This window comes from Nannospalax galili, unplaced genomic scaffold, assembly GCF_000622305.1.
Source record: "Nannospalax galili isolate Female #2095 unplaced genomic scaffold, S.galili_v1.0 scaffold500, whole genome shotgun sequence".
NCBI lineage: Eukaryota > Metazoa > Chordata > Mammalia > Rodentia > Spalacidae > Nannospalax > Nannospalax galili.
The window spans coordinates 201,562-215,941 of NW_008347292.1; the positions used below are offsets into that span (position 1 = coordinate 201,562).

General features: G+C 44.4%; 1 protein-coding gene and 1 pseudogene across 1 annotated transcript in view; both read right to left on the reverse strand.

Annotated features, from left to right (window-relative positions):
• Kcnk10 (potassium two pore domain channel subfamily K member 10) overlaps window positions 1–14,380 on the reverse strand; it is a 156,763-nt gene that overhangs the window by 134,859 nt on the left and 7,524 nt on the right. The gene's annotated exons all lie outside the window — the stretch shown is intronic.
• On the reverse strand, window positions 10,901–11,462 carry LOC103742728 (annotated as a pseudogene).

Consider the following 14,380-nt stretch of genomic DNA (forward strand, 5'->3'; position numbering starts at 1 on the left):
TCTTGTACCATGCACTCTTCCTCAGTTACAATGATGGTTTTTATTTGTGACTTACAAATTATACATACAATATCTCTAAATGAGTCCAGGTGTGTAGCTAAAGGCTACATAACAAGAGACAGTGCCAGACAAGAAAAATCTTCCTTTGAGTTGTTGACTAGGGTGGTCCAAAAGGCTCCCAAAATTACACAGGCTATTGCCACAGCCTTTGATTGCCTCCCAGAACTTGAAGGTAAGACCCTACTGCTGAAGACAGAACATACTCTGGACACAGGATTTGGAGCAATGGAGCTGGAACTGACCTGGAAACCACTTCCCATGAAGGCCTATCATAGCTTTGGAAAGCACTATGCAAGGTGCTAAGAGAAAACATCAATGGACCTGCACAGCATATGACATTGGTGCAGTAGTGGCACTATTATCTTGGGGGCAATCAACAGCTAAAAAATCCCACTCGATGGGAGGAAACTCATGCGTGGTACTGTAAACATAGCAAATACACATGGCTGAAGAGGTCATAGATCCTAGAGAAAACCACAAAACTGTCGTACCCCTAAACTAATGTAATTTTTTACTATGTGAAAAATATGTATCTTTATATTTGCAGGCAAATATCCTGTCACCACTCATCAAAGAAGCTTCTTTTGCACCAGACAGAGATTATTGCAGAGTACCACAACTGGTCACACACAGACATTGTCTGTGAATTGCCCAAGTCTAAGTGGCACATCTACAATGCAACCTCAGCACCTAAAGCTCCCAGAACATAGAGCAAGGGGTAAAGAGGATGATAATGCATATCTAAATTCTTGTTAATGAAGCCCTTTTGCAACAGAGGGCCAGGAACACAAAAGGTCACAAATGGCCAAAGTATAGAGACTAAGAGTCTGCAGAATGCTGTTCCTTGGACAGGACTCCTATATTAAGCTATACCCACCCAGGGCTCAAGAGACCATTGCAGAAGCAGGGGCTGAAAGATTATAAGATCCATAGAGGAGACGCATGACCATATGGAAATAGAGTCCTATAAGCTCCTGTGACTCTGCTCATATGAGCCTACAGCAATGGTGTCAGCATGCACAGGACCCATGCAAACTCAAACAGGCAAAAACCCAACATAGAACTGGGGAAATGGACAGATGACTCCAACCTTAGCTGAGGAAATATTGGCAACTGATTACTGCTGGGTGAGTAAGAGCTTATCTTCCTAAACCAAGAGACTCCAGACAGGCTGACTGGACTTCAATAGATTAACTTGCACTGAGGAACGTCTGGGGACACTAACTTGAGACAATAGACCTTAAGACAAATGACAAAATATATGAATTCCAGTGGGGGGTGGATATGAGAGGGTACCAATGGGGAAAGGGGTATAAAGATGATTAAGATTGATTGAGATGTTCTGTATGAAAAATACAAATATTCAGTTAAAAAAGAAAGTTCCATGTACTCCCAGACACTATGCCCAGTCACCTGAAGACTCAGTGTTTTCAGCTGTAAAATGGGAATGATAACACTCTCTGGCAATAGAAACTTTGTTAGGATTAAATATGTTAGTGTATGCAAAACGTCTGGCACTGTTCCCAGTCCACAGCAATGATGTACGTTAGTTATCACCATCATCACCAGCAGCATCAAAATCAGCATCATCCTTGCCATCCTCATTATCATTTTCATTATCTTCATCTTTGCAAGAGCATTTAATACCAATAGTCACATTCCCCCTCTTGAAGCTCTCTACTCCCTTAATGTCATGGAGATATCATTTTAGTGTTTTTAGCTTAGTAATTGTATTAGTTTCAGTTCATTTAATTACCTAATAGACTTTTTTCAGGGAGTTACAGACCCAGTGCAGAGAATTATAACAGTAGGTGGCTGGTGGGAGTGGGTGGCTAGAGAAAACTTCTCTGAGGACATGACATTTGGACTGAGATTTCAGAGGTAAGGAGGGGGCTAGTCAAGGAAGAGTAGAAAAAGAATTCAAGGAGGAAAAGCAGCTCTCAAAAAGGCCCTCTAATAAGATGGAGGTTGGTTTATTCATGGGAAAAGTAGAAGTCCAGAAAGAGTGTGGGAGAGGTAGCTCAGGACAAGGGTTACAGACAGGCCAGCAAAAGCCACCACATAGGGCTTCGAAGGCCAGCAATAGCCTCTCAGTGAGGGCCAAGGAGAAAGAAGCACCAGTAGTGAATGCTTATCTGAAAAGGCTAGAGAATTCTGACTTGTCGCTTTTAAAGCTCAAAATGGCTAGCTACTCCAAGGAGCATCAATGACTGGAAATAAAAGTAAATAGACCAAGGAGAAGTCATTGTCAGCCATCTAACTAATATGACACACAGGCTCAGAAGCAAAGTTTCTAGGTATGGTTCAAAGGTGGACAGGACTTGCTGGTGAATAGAATGTGAAATTGTTGGGGGTAGGGAGGAGTAGGCAAGAAAGAAAGGACTCATTCATCCTGACTAGATTTTAGTTTAAGCGACCACATAGAATGTGATACCATAGATGAGGAAGCCTTGTAAAACAGTTTTGGGATGCGAAGTCCACAGTTCTGTATTGGTCTTTATAGTGAGAAAGGGCCCTGAGGCATGTGAGTAGAAGCAACAAGGAGGTAACTGGAGACACACACTTAGACACGGCAGCATTTGCATGGCACCAAAGGGCTGCTGAGATCACTCAAGGAAAACCTATGGATTAAAACTAGAAGAATCTCAAGTCTAAGCATTCAACCATGCAGAGGCGAAACAAAAGGAAACAAGTCAATAAGAAACCAGGGAGCAGCCAGGACAGTGGAAGAAAAGCCCAGAATAAATGGTGTCACAAAAGAAGTGACAGAATAAAGAACTTCCAGACCATCATGGAAGAGGGGGCAGAAAGATTGTAAGAGCCAGAGGTTGAAGGGACTGGAGCAAAACAGTGTCTTCCAGACATGACACTGTACTCATGAACTCACAGCAGCTGTGATTGTCTGCACAAGACCTGCACAAGATCAGCACTCTGGCATGGAGTGGGAGGGGGTTCATGAGCCCCCACCTAACTGAGGAGCTAAGGATAGTTGATGGTTTCTGGGGAGGGAAAAGTCAGCATTCTTTCTTTTTAGTTTTTTTAAACAGGGTCTCCTTATAGTCCCAGCTGGCCTGGAACTCCCTATATATCTGCCTTCCTCTGCCTGCTTGGTGCCTTAAAGGTATGTGCCACCATGTCTGGTTGAGAGTCAGCTTTCTTTAAGGGTGTGGCTCTTGGTAGGTTGAGGTTGCTCAGGTGGATGACCTCACACCCAAGAGCATATGGGCAGCACAAATTGAAGTCAATGGGTTTTTGTTGTTGTTGTTGTTGTTTTATTTTTTTTGAGTTTTTTGTTGTTTTGTTTGTTTTGGTTTTTTGTTTGTTTGTTTGTTTGTCTTTTTGAGACAGGGTCTCCCTGTAGCTCTAGCTGGCCTGGATTTGCTATGGAGACCAGGCTGGCCTCAAACTCACAGGGATCCGCCTGCCTCTGCCTCCCGAGTGCTGGGATTAAAGACGTGCACCACCACACCTGGCCAATGGGTTGTTTTTTGAGACGAAACTGGGGGGTAGAGAGGTCAAGGCAGATCTAGACGGAGTTAGAAGGGGGATTGGGATGAATATGATCAAAATGCATTGTATGAAATTCTCAAAGAATTAATAAAAGTATGTTTAAAGACCAAATGGCTTTTCTTAAAGTGAAAACTGTTTCAAAGAGTCAAGGAAGATGGAGCTGGTATTACCTGGGACTTTTATTCCCCATCCCTTCCCCTTTTGCTAACAGACCCAGTTTTACTTAAAGGTTAGTTAAATGGCAAAAAATCAGTGAAGCTGAGCCCTACTTACAGACCCAAGGACTGAATCTTAATTGTTTGACATTAAGAAGAATCTACTAGTTCCCTTTGCTATCAGTTTCAGGTTTGGTATGTAAAAAGTATGTGTAGGACTTCAAAGGAAAAAAACTAAGAGAAAAGAAAGGAAGAGAGGGAATGAGAGGGAAGAGGAGGGGAGAGAAGAAAGAAAGAGAGGAGAGAGGAGATAAGAGGAGGGACTATTCAAGGATGGATAGAGGGAGAGAGAGATGGAAGGGGGGTAGACCTTCACTTCCTTCTCTGTCTTTAGGGAAAAATGGCTGTTGGAGATGCTAAGTATTCTTGTACTGCCATCCAAGAACTTTTTTTATATATTTTTTTTAATTTTCTGTGTATGAGTGTATTGCTCACACGTGTTGTGCAATGCCCTTGGAGGCCAGAAGAGGGTGTTGGATCCCAGGGAGGTCAAAAGAGGGCATCAGTTCCCCTGGAACTGGAGTTACAGATGGTTGTTAGCCACCATGTGGGTACTGGGAATCAAACCCAGGTCCTCTGTAAGAGCAGCCAGTGCTCTTAACTGCTTAGCCATCTCTCTAGCCCCAGAAAGTATCTTAATTGACACTTAAAAGACCATACAGTTGGCCTCAGTATGAAAGCTGTCCTTGGGAAATGATGACCGCTTAGAAAGCATGTGAGGTGAGTTCATGGAGACCACAGCCTTGATCACCCTCTCCAAAAATGAGGTGACAGCTAGAATGCATGGAGGGTCAAGGAGGACGATGGGAGAGTGCAGCCCACTTAAACACTGAATATTCAAGAAGAGGAGAGACTTGATTGTTCCAGAGAAGAAAGGATGTCCCCAAGAGCAAAGTGATCTCCAATATAAGTGGAAGAGTTAGTCTTAGAAGACATTCTTCATCCATAGAAGAAGGAGAGGGTACCAGTGGGTACAGAAACAGGTAGCCTGGCAGATTTGATCACAGTAAATGAGGTTGTTCTGACCATTTCTTTTTCCTGTGGGGCAGAGTGCTCAAAATGGGAACTGTTTCTCAAGACCTACCTGAAGCTTCCCTCCAACTCCTTCCTGACTCAAACTCTCAGTTCCCTCTTTCACATTCCCATAGAGATGTCTCTCTCTTCTCAATATGCATTCTGTCCTGTCATTAGATGTCCCTGGGCCACCAGAATGGACCCTTAAGGGCAGGGACCATGCTATTCTACCTCAGTGTCAATCCCCAGTGCCTGGCCCACATGTTTATAAATATACTGAACTGAAACAGAGTCTCAATGTGATGAGATAAGAAAAACAGTTGGCTCTTGTTGTGCACAAATTCTATTTTTACATATTCTCCTACTTGAAAATTTTACCTGGATCAATATTCATGGTGCTTTTGTGGTCATTTGCAGACATGGGGCAAGCAATGGAAAACAATCTAGCCACCTGATACACCCTCCACCAGCTGAGGATCAGCCAAGCTGTGCTCTGCCCTCTCATTCCAGCTTTTGTGGTGTAAATAACTATGCTATTCAGGATGTGTTTGGTAAAGTTCACATTTTTGTGCATTTTGGTGGTGGTTTCACTACCTAAAATCCCCACTGAAGTGCTATGTAGTATTTCCAAGTGGGAAAAGATGTGAGATGCCTCACAGAGCAAACAAGTGTGTTGGATGAGATTTATTCAGGCACAAGTTACAGAGCTGCTGCCAGTTCGATGTGAAATGAATCAACAGTACACATTCAGTGGGATGAGGTTATATCCTGATCACTTGACAAGACTGTTATGACCAAAGGCTGGCATAAACCTAGCCCTGTGTTTCCCCCAGAAGCAATTGTTTACATTTGCTAATTCAGTACTTACAGAAACTTTGTAGAATATAATAATATTAATATTATAAATAATGAGATTCAACTGCACTTCATTTTACCCTCTTCTGAGAAGGAAAATTGTGGAAATAAACTGGTTTGATGAAGTTGGGAGGAGACTCATCAAGCCTTAGCTTTTACCATGAATCATTTACCAGAACCAGAACTCATGGAAGACGTTTTGGGGAGAAAGTGGCTGGTTGGCTATAGATTATAGCCCTTAGAAGTCATTTGCCTACCTGAGACGTTAAGCATCATGGGGCACTGTACCCTTTCCCCTCATGCCACTGTCAAAGCTGGTGACTGGGGGCTTAAGGGAGAGACACGGGGAAGAATAAAGCTTCTTCATTTGAGTTCCCCAAAAAGCTAAACCTGCAATAAGAATTTGAACACCAGTAGTTTGGGAGGTGCAAAACTTACCATTAACAAATTAGAGAACAGAGACACACATGGAAAAGCTGCTAATCAAACCAATAAAAGGCACAGTATCACGTGAGCTGTTACTGTGAGCAAATGGGGAAACTGAGGTCCTGTACAAAATATACCCCTGCATTATCCTGCTCAATGCCAAAGGAATTGGCAGTGTTTATAGACTGTCTCCCACTAGTCATTATTTGAGGGTCACTCTGGGTGCCTCAGTACTTTCTGCCTTCCATAGGGGCACCAAAGGAGGTTCAGTCCAAAAAAGGCAAAAACATTCTAGGATGGCAGTCAGAAGACTGTAAGTAATCGGACATGGTAGTGCAGACCTGTAAGACCAGGGGCTGAAGCAGGAGGACAGCAAGTTCAGAGCCAGCCTGGGCTATATTGTGAGATCCTCTCTTGAAAAGTGAGAAAACGTCAGTGCGTGCTGAAATGGAGAGAGTGAGCAAATAAGAACAGATACTTCTGTGTCTGTCGGGTCACTGAGCTGGCAATGACAGTCACACATCTACCGTAACCAGGAGTGCCCTGCTTCCATGAGAAACCTGATTTAGTTACTTTTTTTAAAATTTGCAAACCTGTGGGCAAATACCTGCCAGAAACAACTTCAGGAAGTGTATCGGTTACTTTTAAATCACTGTGACCAAAATGCCTGACAGAAACAACTTCCAGAAGGGAAGGTTTATTTGGACTCACAAGTTCAGTTGTGGAAAAGTATGGAAAACAAAGCATTCCACAGAGGCTCGTTACATCACTGCAGACCAGGAAGCAACAGGGGCAGGACCAGAACCAGGGACCAGGCTGCAGTCTTCAAAGGCCTACCCCCTAGTGACCCAATTTCATCATCCAGGCATCACCTCCTAGAGGTTCCACAGCCTCCCAAATAGTCTTCAAAACATGAGCCTGTGGGGAACATTCCAAATTCAACCCGTAACAGGGGAAAGTTATGTATTTAGACTCATGCTTCCAGAGGGTTCAAGTCTTGCTTGCTAGGCTCCGTGCACCTAGGCAGACATCATAGCAGCAGGGGTGTGTGGCACAGGACGTTCTTTACCCTGTTGGAAGGAAACAGAAGTGTTTGGGGGACCAGGTTTTAGTTCATGGAATTTCTCACAGTGCATCATAATTACTAGACTATGCACTTGTCTCAATGGCAAGTAACTGTGACTTCTCTGGGTGCCAGCCTCAGCTTTTTCCTCTGTCTGTGTCCAGTGCCCAGCCCCATTTGTGCAGGCACTCGCTGGATAAGTGTTTGGAATAAACAGATGAATGAAAGACAGCAGCTGGTAAGTAAAGGATTGGAGACACTCTGACAGTCATGGGAAACAGTGGGGAGCACGGAAGTAGATAAGGACTTAAAGGAGTCTGCAAATCCCACCCACCGCCCCCTCCCCGTGGCTGTCTGCCCTGTCTCTCTTTACAACTGAAGCTGAATGCAGAGCTTATTGCCTGATGGTCAGGCATTCATGCTCCTGTAGAAGCCATGCTCTCACCCTGTCAGAGAAAAGGATCAGTATGCCATAGGCTCTCATTAATTCAGGCTCAGAGAGGACCTCTGTGCTGAGGCCACAAGGACGGGACAAGCAGGGAGGGGTGTCCCACTATAGTCAAAGGAAAACTACCTCGAGGTTACAATACTTCCAGACACACCAGGGACAAAGCAACAGCAGGATGGAGGGGACGCTGGCAGTCTTCATTATACCCATTATTCTGGACCGGCAGCTGCAGGCTTCCAAGAGCCATTTGAAGTTCAAGAGAATAAGGAGACACCACAGCCTTTCATGTATTGATTTGTTCACTCCAGATGCATACATTATCAGAGAATCAAGGGCTGGGTGACAAAGCCAGGGAAAAGATTTCTTTCAAGAAATTGAATGTGTAACAGCCATTGCTTTATGATATACTTCCCCTTTGCAGAGGCTTAAAATTGGTTCTCATAAACCAGAGGTGTTATGAAAGACTTTTTCTTGATTAAATGTTCTTCAATTCCTATGAGTCCTGAAAGAAGGCCCATATATCCCAAGTGAGTCCAGCACCCAGCACCCAGCACCACAAAGCAGGCATCCATCATAAATGCTTACAGAATCCATTGTTCAGTTTATGAGTGGTTTAAGTGATCTTTAAAATAAAATTTTAACTACTATCATCCTGTGTCACAGTATTCCTGACCATGCCATTATTCTCAGGAAATGAGCTATGTCTATAACTGACACAGTCTGACTGCCACCCACCTCCCCAGCTTCAGTGAATGTCTCCAAGCTGTACCTTGCCCTCTACCAATACCAAAATCCGAATCTCTTGACCAAAAACCAAAGTTCGCATTTACCAAACCTCATTGCCTTTCTCTCCTCTTTGGGAACACATCCAAAAATCTCAACATCTAAACTAAACTGCAAGTACAGCAGCATCACCAGAAATACAGAGAGTTGAGAGCCACTGCTGACAGCAGTAATCATACCTGCAGCATGTGCAACCCCTGCCTTACGATATCAGGTTTTCATAGCAGAAATGGAAATGCTGAGGACACTCTGCACACGTGGCCAGAACTGAGTCATAAAGAATCCACTGTGGATACAGGAGTTGAAAATGGGGCCTCCAGAAGTATAGCATTAACAAGGAGTTAAACGTATCTGAGTAGGGCTGGGGAAATGGCAGGGTTGATAAAGTCCTTTCTGTGCAAGCATGAAGACCTGAATTAGGAGCCCCAGCACCTACATAAAAAACCAGGTTTGGCGGCACATGGCTTTAATCTCAGTAAGGTCAGATACAGGCAGATCCTGTGGGAACACTGGCCAGCCAGGCTAGCTGAACCAATAAGGTTCAGGTCAGTGAGAGAGAGAGAGAGAGAGACCCCGTCTCAAAAAATAAGGTGGAGTTGGGCATAGTGATACATTCCTTTAATTTCAGCACTCAGGTGGCAGGAAGATCTCTGCGAGTTTGAGCCTTCCCTGGTCTACAAAGCGAGTTCCAGGCTGGCCAGAGCTATATAGTGAGACCCTGTCTTAATACATAAATAAGGTAGAAAAGCTATCAAGGAAGACATCCCAACTCTAGCCTCTAGCCTCCACAAGTGCCTGATGAAAAAACACGTGTGCACACACATATAAACAAATATAATTTTTCCAAATATTTAAAGCACCGGGGTAGAAACTGTCCTATGGAAATGGAGTACAGGGTTCTTTGACGAAGGGACAGAAGGAAAACAATGGCCCCAGAAGGTGGCTACAGTGGTATATTGGCATCCTGAGACTCTTTCCACCCTTAGTTTCCATGGTTACAGACAACAAAAGTGCTGGCTCTAGCATGAGACTGGGGCCTCAGGCAACCTCCCTGAAGCCCTTCTCTGCCTGCTTTTCACCCTGTCTTTGTCACTTTGTGCAGGAAGTGACACATTCATCAATATCCATCTCCCAATCCTTTTCAAGTCCACAGTGACAAAGAGATTGTATTCACACTCCTCCATTCAGATCACAGAAGCTACAAACTTCCTTCAGAATATAATATCATAGGAGGAACAAGCCAGGTATGTAGTGTTGGGAAACAGGGGAACTATGCTGCATCCTACTTCCAGGAAATCCTTTTCTCAAGAATGCAGAGAAGATGCAACAGCTGGTCAAAAATTAATTGCCTGCTGGAAATATGACAGGGAGTGCCAAGAGTCCTCCTATACCAGCCTGCCACTGTGTGCGCCTGTCAGCCCCAGGCACACTGTCCCTGCCATCTTGGTGAGGCTCCAACTCCTGTTTCAATCATACCATTCATACTGTGGTGTCATTGTAGAAACTCATCAGACATAAAGTACACAGAAACCCCATTCCCTGACATTTGTACCTCTCAGACCAGAGACCTTCCTGGGTTTTCTGACTATTCAAGAACATTGGGTAGGGTTTCATTTATTTGTTTGTTTGTTTGGCTGGTTGGTTGGTTGGTTTGGTTTTGAGTTTTTGTTTGTGGGGATTTTTAGACAGGATCTCACTATGTAGCCCAGGCTAGCCTAGAGCTCAAAGCCTCCTGCCTCAGCTCCCAAGTGCTGAGATTACAAGGGTGAGCTACCACACCAGCTGAAGACTGGGTTTTGGACACTACATCTAAAAAAGAAAGGCGTTTATAAAGACTCTGTAAAGCTAGGGGAGCTTAAGCTTTCACATTCAATCTCTGATTTCAAGTGAGTTAAAGAGTGTATGTTGTGTAGTCTGTTGTTGATGATGGCCTTTAGCAGATTTGTGCAGCATGTTAGCATGGCCCTCATATAAAAATCTCAATAGATATCTTTTGGGGGATCAGGCAGTGGTGAGGATCAAAACCAGGGCCTCACATATACCAGGCAAGTTCTCTACCACTGAACTACAGCCCCAGCAACCAATAGACAAAAAGGCTGAGGAGATCTTCAGTCAGTAAAGTGCTTGCCTTGCAAGCACGAGGACTTGAGTTCAATCCCCCAGAACACGTGATATAAAAAAAAAAAAAAAGGCAAGTGTGATAGAATGTAGTTGTAATCCTAATGCTGAGGACATGGAAATTGGCAGATCCCTTGGGGCCAATGGTCTAGTTAGCTAGTTCTAGGCCAGTGAGAGATTCTGCCTCAAAAAATAAGATGGAAGCTGGGTGTAAGCTGGGCTAAGGCTAGGGGAAGGTAGGAGCTGCCCATGTGCTGTCACCTTTGCCCAGTGACAGCCTCAAAGCCTGGCTGGGGCTAAGAACCTGCATAGGTGTGGGTGAAGCTGCTAAGCAGGATGTTGCAGCCAGGGATCTAGGAAAGGTAGGCTCAGGGCTGGCCATCCCCTCTAATTGATAATCTGCCCAAGTCATCCATAGCCTGTCACGCAGGCCTGGGAGGCCCCTCTGTTGGTTTGCATTTGAAGGCCAATGACATACTTCCCCTCCTGCAGTTGGCTCTCTGTGAATTCCCTCTTACACTCCTAGACTTTCTTCATAAGCCAGTTGGGCTCTCCATGGTAGTGCCCAGCATTCTTGGTCACAACCAAGCTGCCCAAAGCCATCAGAGTCCTCTGCACTGTTGCCAGGTCTTCGCCTTCAAAGAGGTCAACAATCTGGAACATGTCAGACTTGGTGGCTTTGTAGTCCTCAGCTCCCTTCAGGAACTGGGCCACCTGCTCCATCTGCTTGAAGATCATGGAGGGTGGGTTCTGGGCACCTTCACTGGCTTGGAGCCCTTGGGATATAGGCTGTTCAGCAGCTTGCTAGAGTCATGCCATTCTTCAGCCACACCTAGAAGCTCAGGCACCTACAGTCTTGGTGCTCCACATCAGGACCACACTGCATCACAATCCACTCTACTAGCTGTTGCTCCAACTCCTCACCAAACTTTTCAATTTTGGATTACACTTCATGGCTCATGCCATAGGAAGGTCATGTTGAGGCAGAGAGGGCTCCTCACTGGCTAACAGGTGGGCAGGAGAGGTTGTTATTTGGGCTCAGGCAGATGGGACTATTAATAAAATTTCTAATAAATAAACAAGAGACCCAAGAGGGACATTTCCTTCTGTCACATGAGGGTACAGCAAAAAGACATCCCGTATGAGCTTGAAAATGGGCCACCTGTAGACACCAACTCTTCTGCTACTGGTGTCTTGATCTTGTACTTTGCAGTTTCCAGAGCACTGAGAATTAAATTTCTGTTGTTTGTAGTCCACCCCATTTGTGACATGTTAATACAGTAACCTAAATGGCCTAAGACATTCAGTCAATAAAATTTATAGAACAATAACTCAGACTCCAGTATTATGATTCGAACTGTGTTCTTTCTCTGATCTTTGTTTTAATCAGAACAGTCTAGGTTTTATAAACCTGGACTAAGACTACTGGGTGCCTCGGAGAGTGCCAAGAGGGGTAGCCTCAGCTGTGGGCCACCCTCTCTAGTGACCTAAACAGTGACCCAGATCTTCTCAGAAGGTTTAGCTGGAGCTGCTCAGAGTCCCAGAACAGGATCCCTTGGTCCCCTCCTTTTCTGTAGAAGCAGCAAAGCCAGTCCTAGAATTCAGATCCTCTCACCCTAAGCTGCTACACTGCACGGAAGAATATCTTGCCCAACCAAGCCTAGGTTAAATGACTATAACATGCATTTAATCTCCTCTCAGGCCATTGTAATAATATATACACTGGACTAGATCTGCCTTAACTGCTTCCCATACGGTCTCAAGTTCTGCCATGAGAAATGAATACCTTTGCTTTAAAGCAGCATTCTCAACCAACAGAACCAGACTGACTCAGGTTGATCTCTGGTTAAAATGGGAGCGGGGGGAATGGAGCTGGAAAGATGGCTCAGCAGTAAAGAGTACTGTTTGCTCTTGCAGAGGACCTGGGTTCACTTCCCAGCACCAACATGGTAGCTAACAACTGTCTGTAATTCCAGTTCCAGGAGATTTGACAGCCTCTTCTCATCTACACAGCCATTGCACACATGTGGTGTACTTACATACATGCAGGCAAAACATTCACACAGAGAAAATAAAAACAAATAAATCAAAAAAGTTAATGGGTAAAAAACAAACTGTCTCAGACTTGCAAAGGAAAGCACTAGGTTAACCTCTAATCTTTTCTCCTCATCATTTCTTTAAATATTTGCCTGCCTTCTTGTCTCACATGATAAAGTTGGTGAATACGAATTGTTAAATATCACATCTGGCACCTTTGTCTGGCCTGTCAAGCTCATATCACATTAAAATTGGTAAATTATGGTGTCGGGGAGACGGTTCTGTGAGCAAAGCACTTGCTGTACTGATCCCCAGACCCCACATAAAGCTGTGTGCAGCAAGACACATTTGTACACCAAGCACTGGAGTGTGGAGACCGCAGATCCCTAGAGCTCCTGGCAGCTAGTCTGGTCCAAATGATGAGCTTCTATTTAGTGAGGGACCCATCTCAAAAAATAAGCTAGAGATTAATTGAGGACTACTCCCATCCTCACCCCCATACACATGCACGCACAAGAGTACATGCACATATAACACACACACACACACACACACACACACACACACAAATAGTAAATTATATTATTTCTCTTTATCCTGCTGTAATATTTGGTGCTTTTGGTGTTCTGTAATGCAGGATATCTCTAGGTCTGCTCATCTATAAGAAACCTGTTTTCTTTGTAGTAGTTGTTTCTGATCTCAGAAGTACAAGAACTGTTATCAGGTCTATTGACAAAGGTCACCATGAACTCAAAGTCCTCTGTTTTCTGAGCAAAGATCATTGCTCCTTCAAGTATCTTTTTTAATCACTCAAAATTCTTATATTGGGTAGCTGGATGGGGGTGGGAATGAGGATCTTTTTCAGGGGTGATAGCAATTGAGATCAGAACTCTATAAGAATCAAGTGAGGAGGACAGAAGGAGAGAAGGAGAAAGGAATGGAGGGAGAGAGAGGAATAGAAGAAGGAAGGACTGGCTGGTGGGAGAGAGGGAGGAAGGAAGGGAGGGAGGAAGGGAGGGAGGGAGGGATGGAGGGAGAAAGAAGTTGCCTGTGATCCTCTGCTTATGGTACAAACCCTAAATTTTCTTATGCATAGCAACACAACCAAAATTACTGGAAGTGAAAAACAAAGTAAAACAAACGCCTAGAATCTTTTGAACTTCCGTCCACTCCACATTCCTCCTCTCACAACCCTTTTTGTCCACTCCTCCCACCTCTCTGAAGCTACGATGGCAAAGGAAAAGCAATGTCAACTCCACTGTGACCACTCCCTTTTGGCCAGTGGCTGTGCCCATCACCCCTTCTCCAACCTCACGTGAAGCATGTGAAAGTCAGGGTTCATCCTCAATCCATGGTCCCTAGTTCCAGACACTTTGGGAGAGAGAAACCAAAACCTCAAATTCTGTCCACAAGCCACAAATAAATGCACTGGAGAGTAAATATGAAGTCCTTATTTCCCCTTTTCTGGCTGATGGCGATGTTATCTCACAGATAACACATGGAGCCCTCTGTGAGGACCCAAAGGACAGAGCCCAGTAGTGGATGATTCTTAGGGACAGAAATCAGCCCCATAGATGTAAACCAATACGGTGACCTCATTCTGATGTCACATTTAGGTTCCATAAACAAGCATGCAGGTGGGCCCCCTAATCAGCTGTAACCCAATGTGAGCTCCCAGTAAGCCCCTTGCATCAGAGTCTGAGACTAGAAAGAGACTTTCACCCTTTTGTTTCCTCCAAGGGAGCTGTCCAAACAGAAGCTTCCTAAAGGCTGTGGGCAAATGGCTTCTTTCTATTTTATCATTCAACATATTCTCTCTCTCTCTCTCTCTCTCTCTCTCTCTCTCTCTCT